The following is a 6,408-nucleotide window of genomic DNA, read 5'->3' as shown; positions in this document are numbered from 1 at the left end:
TATAATTATTATATCTATTATATATGTTATTATATATTATATATAATTATATATGTTCAGCATGTATAATATATAATATATATTCAGCATGTATAATATATATCATATATAATATATATTCAGCACATATAATATATATGCTGAATATTATCTGTTTGCCTCTCCAGATCTACTCTCCACCCTTTTCTGTGCCTCAGGAGGCTGACTGTATGGACTGAATCAACTGACTCTCTTAGCCTCTGGCTTCCCACTGGGTTTAGCCAACCTAAAGCACAAGCAGGGGATCAAAGCAGACAAGGTGTTACTGGCTAGTAGCTCAGCCAAAGGCTGCAACTTCTATTAGGAAGTCCTCTCCCCATAATTTTCACTCTTCAAGTGCCAGTAATTGTTTCTTCCCCTTCCCCTTTCCCTTTGGGATCAGCAGTGATGTCTCCCTGCTGGCCTGCCCCAGGGTACTGTAATATCTCTTGTGATTTCTCTGAATCCTATCTACACCTTTGCAAATAGTTTCTTTATCAAACTGTCCTTAAATTATCCATCAATTTCTTGCTTTTCTGAAAGTTTGTAACTGCAATCACCTAATGGCCTACAAGGTACTCTATGGATATCCCGTTGGACAAAACTGTCATCAATAAGGATGTCTTCAGAGACCCTGCTCTTAAACACAGGGCTGGATGAGAGGCCAAGGTCAAGTCTGAAGAGAAGTACAAGACAGGCGAGAACAAGTGGTTCTTCTAGGACCTAGATTTTACAAAGCGATTCCACAGTGTCCTAGTTCTAATATTTAAACTGACATTAGAAAATGTTTAAAAGAAAAAACTTCACCTATTAAAAAGCTCTGGGAACACTGAATTTAAAAAAAAAACTGTTCATATATTGTATACTACATTTCCCAGGCGTTTTTGTTCACAGACTTTTCCCTTTTTTAAAAAAAGCACATGGGAACTAGTGTTCCGCAGAATATAATTGAGAAAATTCTGATTTATACCAACAGAAAGAAGAGAAGAAAGATAAATGTAACACTACACAATTTCTAGGAGCGCTCATATTGTTTTTATATTTGCTTTAAAGCACAGCCAACCACTCACTTGAAGATAGTATGGTACACACAGTGTTGTCCTCCCACAGACATGTACATACCCTCTGCACCTGCCTTCGGTCCACTGCTAAGACCCCAGGACCCCTCTCTCTGACCTCAAAGTCATCATCCAGGTCACCAGAGATAGCTCACCACACAAATCTATGACCATAGACATGTAGCCTTGAAATACAGCTTACACGAGCCCCACTGGACAAAGGAAAACCAACTGAAGACAAATTACCAGAGAGAAAGCATGGAAGCTACCAAATTGTTGGAACCATTTCATTTCATGGGCTGTATCTATATTCTGTCTACACCTTTGAAAACCATTTCTTTATAAACTCTCCTTAAATTTCCTCCTTTTGTGAAAGTTTATAACTACAATCACCTAATTTCCACAAGGTACTCTGTGGATATTACACAGAAAGTACTAATTTTTTATTTTTGTTATTTTAAAGATGAGGTCTCGCTTGTTGCCCAGGCTGAGGTGCAGTGGCTATTTATGGGCATGATTATAGAATACTACAGGCTCTAACTCCTGGGCGTAAGTGACCTGTCACCTCAGCCTCTCAAGTAGCTGGGACGACAGGCACATGCCACTGCACCCACTCTGTACTAATTTTCAAATTGAAGATTTCAGAAACACTGAACTTGGAAAGACCCTGAGAGATGACTTTTTTCATTTTCAATCAGTGCTGAGTCATCTCAGATACTCAATAACCTGTTTTTTAAAAAATTTAAACCTCCAAGCAGATCATGATCCCTTTCTTCTTCTTTGTGTTTTCTTTTTATATCCTTAATAGCACCTACCACATTGATTAGTAATTGTTAGTTTAATGTTCTGTGTCTTCAAACATAATGCAAGCTCTTTCCAGGAAGAAAATGAATCATTGTTGTTAAAGCCTTAACACTTGACCAGTATGCATTTAATAAACATTTTGAACAAACGAAAACCTTGGCCAAATGAATAAATATTTCCTTGGTAAGTTCTTTCACTATCAATCGTATCATAAAATTTTTCTTAATACAAACTTAAATGGCATTTTGTGTATAGAAAAATCCCTAAAAGATCCTAAAGGTTATCCACTCTGGGCAGAAGTGCATTTAAAAACTAAAGCTTTTCCTTCTTTCATTTCTACTGTAGGCCCCAGTGGTTACTGTCGAAATGGGCAAGTTCATGAAACCTGGGAAAGAGGTGTTTGTCCTGGCTGGGCACTACTCCGGATGCAAAGCTGTCACATTGATAATGGCACCTCAGACCGCCCCTACAGCCATGCCCTGGTGGCTGGAATTGACCACTATCCCTGCAAAGTAAGAGCTGCCATGGGCAAGAAGATTACCAAGAGGTCAAAGATCAAGTCTTTTGTGAAAGTTTATAACTAGAGTCACCTAATGCCCACAAGGTACTCTGTGGATATCCTCTTGGACAAAACTGTCGTCAATAAGGATGTCTTCAGACACGCTGCTCTTAAACGCAAGGCTGGACAAGAGGCCAAGGTCAAGTTTGAAAAGAGGTACAAGATGGGCAAGAACAAGTGGTTCTTCCAGAAGCTGCAGTTTTAGATGTTTTGTTTTAGTCATTAAAATTAAAAGAAAATAAACTAAAGTTTTCTTGGGTTTTGTTCATTGTATTTCTTTTTAATCTTCAGAGAAGAAAATATATACAACCATCCTTGCAGATGTATTTCAATTTCACAAACTTTTAGAATTAGAAAAATTCCTCCTCCTAGCTACAGAGTCTCCATCCAAATATCTACATGGGCTTGACAAGCAAGGTAAATGTGTAAAGGAGGGTATTTTGTCATAAGGCCTAAAACTACGATCCAGTGTTCTGTGCTGCTTCGATATCTGGTAGAATCAGGAGGGCCTTAAATGGCCTAACTGTAAGTTCCCCTGCAGCTCTGTTCCCGGAGATAAGATTCCCTAGCCAAATAACCCTCTGTATCAAGAGGACCAGGTGTAGTTCCTGCTTATCTCTGAGTAGTGAGTTTCCATTCCCTATCAGACTGTGATATTATTCGAACAAGTGAATCACACCTTCCTGTTGGAACCAAGGGACACCTCACCCTTTAGATACAACAAAGCCTGGCTCCCAAAGCCCGTCCTTGTTCACTGTGTTCCTGAGTGCAAATCCAGTGTGGCCCTGTGTAGCATACAATGTCCTCCTCCTCAGGCGGTGAGTATATGTGATGAATAAACTACTGTTGATCTTACCTGTCCAGTGTTGGGCGTCAGGTGTTTGGCCATTTCCATAAACCTAGGTCAAGAATCCCTTCCTCATCGACAGAGTGACTAGGAGGCAATTAAAACAGGTACGGACCTGGTATGGGAAAAACAATTGTAGGGGAAAGAATTATAACAGTACCTGGAGCTTGTGGCTTAGAGCTAGGAAGTGGGGGGGGAACCATGGAGGTCTGGACAGGACAGACCCCAATTTAAGTAAGCAGCTACTGTTCAGCATTAGTCTATTGTAGACAGGCTAGTCACAACAATACACAATATTGCCAAACATTTCAAGAGACACTGGAAATCTGGATTTTATGTCAAAATTCTCACTTTTTAAAAGTTGGAAACTTCTTCCTTCCTTTCATTTTCCCTCTCCTTTTCCCACTCTCTCTCCCTCAGCCCAACCAAAACCCATCAGGGGTGGTTTCCTGAGGTGCCAGTTTGTAACCTCTGTCCCAGAAGTTAAGCCTAGTCCCTAGAACACTACTCTGATCCCAACACTTTAACATTCTGCCATTATATCTTTTAATATCATATATACTAACATTGCTGATTCAAGTTAGATTTACTATACCCCTGAAATTTAAATCTTAGCCATATTTGTCTATAAGTCCCCATTATATATGAGGGCAGTCTTATTTTTCCTCCTAGCAACAATTCACTACACTGCATTTTATTCTGACCACATTTCACACTCCCTCAATTACTAAGTCATTTTGAATTCTAATAATATCCTTCCAGGCACTTCCAATCACACTCAGCTTATGCTGTTCCTTCCATTATATCATTCCAAACATCAAAAAATATAAAGGAATCTAGCTTAAAAATAAGACCTCTAAAACACCCGCTGTTATGTTCCTCCCAAATTGACATGACACAAATAATAACTTTCTTAATTATTTCCAGGAAATGTAATAGTGCATTTTTTCTAAATTGTCACTTTTTAAAGACTGGTAAATATGAGTTTCAGAAGAATTAATATAATTGCTATGGGGAGAAACAACAGTACTCTTTAACCATGCCAAAACATTTTAATAAGTTTGATGAATTTAAAAGCATATTTAAGGCCAGGCGCAGTGACTCACACCTGTAATCCCAGCACTTTGGGAGGCCACAGCAGGAGGATTGCTTGAGCTCAGGAGTTCGAGACCAGCCTGGGCAACATGGCAGAAACTCTATGTCTACCAAAAATTCAAAAAATTATCTGGCCATGGTGGCAAATGCCTGTGGTCCCAGCTATTCATTAGGCTGAGGTGGGAGGATCACTTGAGCCCAGGAGATGGAGGTTGCAGTGAGCCATGATCACACCACTGTACTCCACCCTGGGTAACACAGCAAGACCTCATCTCAAAAAAAATTTTTTTAAGAATATTTAAAAGAAATACTTTTAAAGCATATTCATTAGTTTCTTCATTCAGCACTTTTATTGAGCACCTACTCTGTGCCAGTCACTGTTTGAGAAGCTGGGAATATATTCAAAATAGAATAAAATTTCCACTGTCATTGAGTTTGCTGTCCATAATATTAGGCAGAATATAAAATCAACTCTTCCTGTTAATTAAAGTTAGATAAAAATAGGTAAGCCAATAGACAAAATCAGAAGAGACTATGTTAAATTTAAAATAGTAGCTGGGTATGTCAAGGAGGTTATAGACTATTTATCTCTTTATTCAATATAAAATGCATGAGTTCATAATGAAATGACATAAAAATTAAAGATAAACAACTCATCATTCACCTGTGAAGACTACTAGTGTTATTCTGAAAATTGATAAGTAGAATAACCATATAATTTGTTGTCCCAAATGGAACATTTTAAAGAGTAAAATTCAATTCAAAGTTCACACATTACATTTGGTTGATGTATCTCTTAATTTTCTTTTAACCTATAACTTCACAAACCATTAGTATAAATTAAATAAGTTTAATGTATAACCTTATGCCAACATCATCTCTCACCTGGACTGCCACAGCTGCCTCACTCTTGATTCCTAGAATTCATTTACCACTCTACAACAAGAGTCATCTTTGTAAAAAGTACATAGCAGAGGAATTAACTGGAGGATAATGGTGGTAACCTGAATTCAAACCTCTACACACATCCCCCAAAAACTAAATAAATAATAGCAACAAGGAGTACAAATAAAACAAAAATGTTACACATGCCACCAAAATCACTATGAACCAGAATATAGCAGGAATTTCAAATTACCTGAATGTAGATAAATGAAACTTGAAGTCCCACCAACGCAAGCCTGTGGGTGTACAGAACAGTGACACAAAAGGCCTAAGACACTCTAACGAGAAGAGATGACAGGTGAGGACTTAAAACATAAACAAAACTACCTGCAGAAAGAGAAAGCACAACATATGTGATAAAATACCACACACAGGTCCATGACTTGGTAGCTCATGTCACCCAATAGAGGGGAAGAGCTTGAAAGTGAGTAGAACAGAGGAGGCAGAAGAGGAAATACTACATCTGTGAGACAAAGAGATAAGTAAAGAGGGAGAACAGCCCCTTGGTGAGTGACAGTAAAGGAAAATACGGAAGTCAATGGCAAAAAAATTAAAGATGCTGCAGAAAAAGAACAGAAACAACACATGGCAAGACTCTCCCCACAACTACCACTACCACAATCACCATCTTACTTGGAAGAAAAATAATGTATTTTACTAAAATGAGAGAAGAGCATGCTCATGCATGAGAAACTCTGTCCAAAAAAATGCCTTGGAATAAAAATAAAATCAAACAAATTCCATACAAAGTTATCAGAAGGAAAAAAATATAGAACATATGTAATCAAAACTTTTCAGCCAGGCACAGTGGCTCATGCCTTTAATCCCAGTACTTAGGGAGGCCAAGGCCAGCAGATTACCTGAAGTCAGGAGTTCGAGACCAGCCTGGCCAACGTGGTGAAACTCCACTGCTACTAAAAATACAAAAATTAGCCAGGTGTTGTGGTGGGCGCCTGTAATCCCAGCTACTTGGGAGGCTGAGGCAGGAGAATCACTTGAATCTGGGAGGCAGAGGTTGCAGTGAGCCAAGATCACGCCACTGCACTCCAGCCTGGGTGACAGAACAGGACTTGGTCTCAAAA

At 38.7% G+C, this 6,408-nt stretch overlaps 1 pseudogene; it reads left to right on the top strand.

The window, feature by feature from the left end:
• The window catches only part of LOC108544656 (60S ribosomal protein L27 pseudogene), a 3,319-nt pseudogene extending 675 nt beyond the window's left edge, over window positions 1-2,644 (top strand).
• Window positions 2,645-6,408: the final 3,764 nt, after the last annotated feature.

Source organism: Rhinopithecus bieti, unplaced genomic scaffold (assembly GCF_001698545.2).
Source record: "Rhinopithecus bieti isolate Rb0 unplaced genomic scaffold, ASM169854v2 scaffold_21703, whole genome shotgun sequence".
Taxonomy (NCBI): Eukaryota; Metazoa; Chordata; class Mammalia; order Primates; family Cercopithecidae; genus Rhinopithecus; species Rhinopithecus bieti.
Note: the sequence above shows the minus strand (reverse complement) of the source record. Positions and strands in the feature narration are given on the sequence as shown.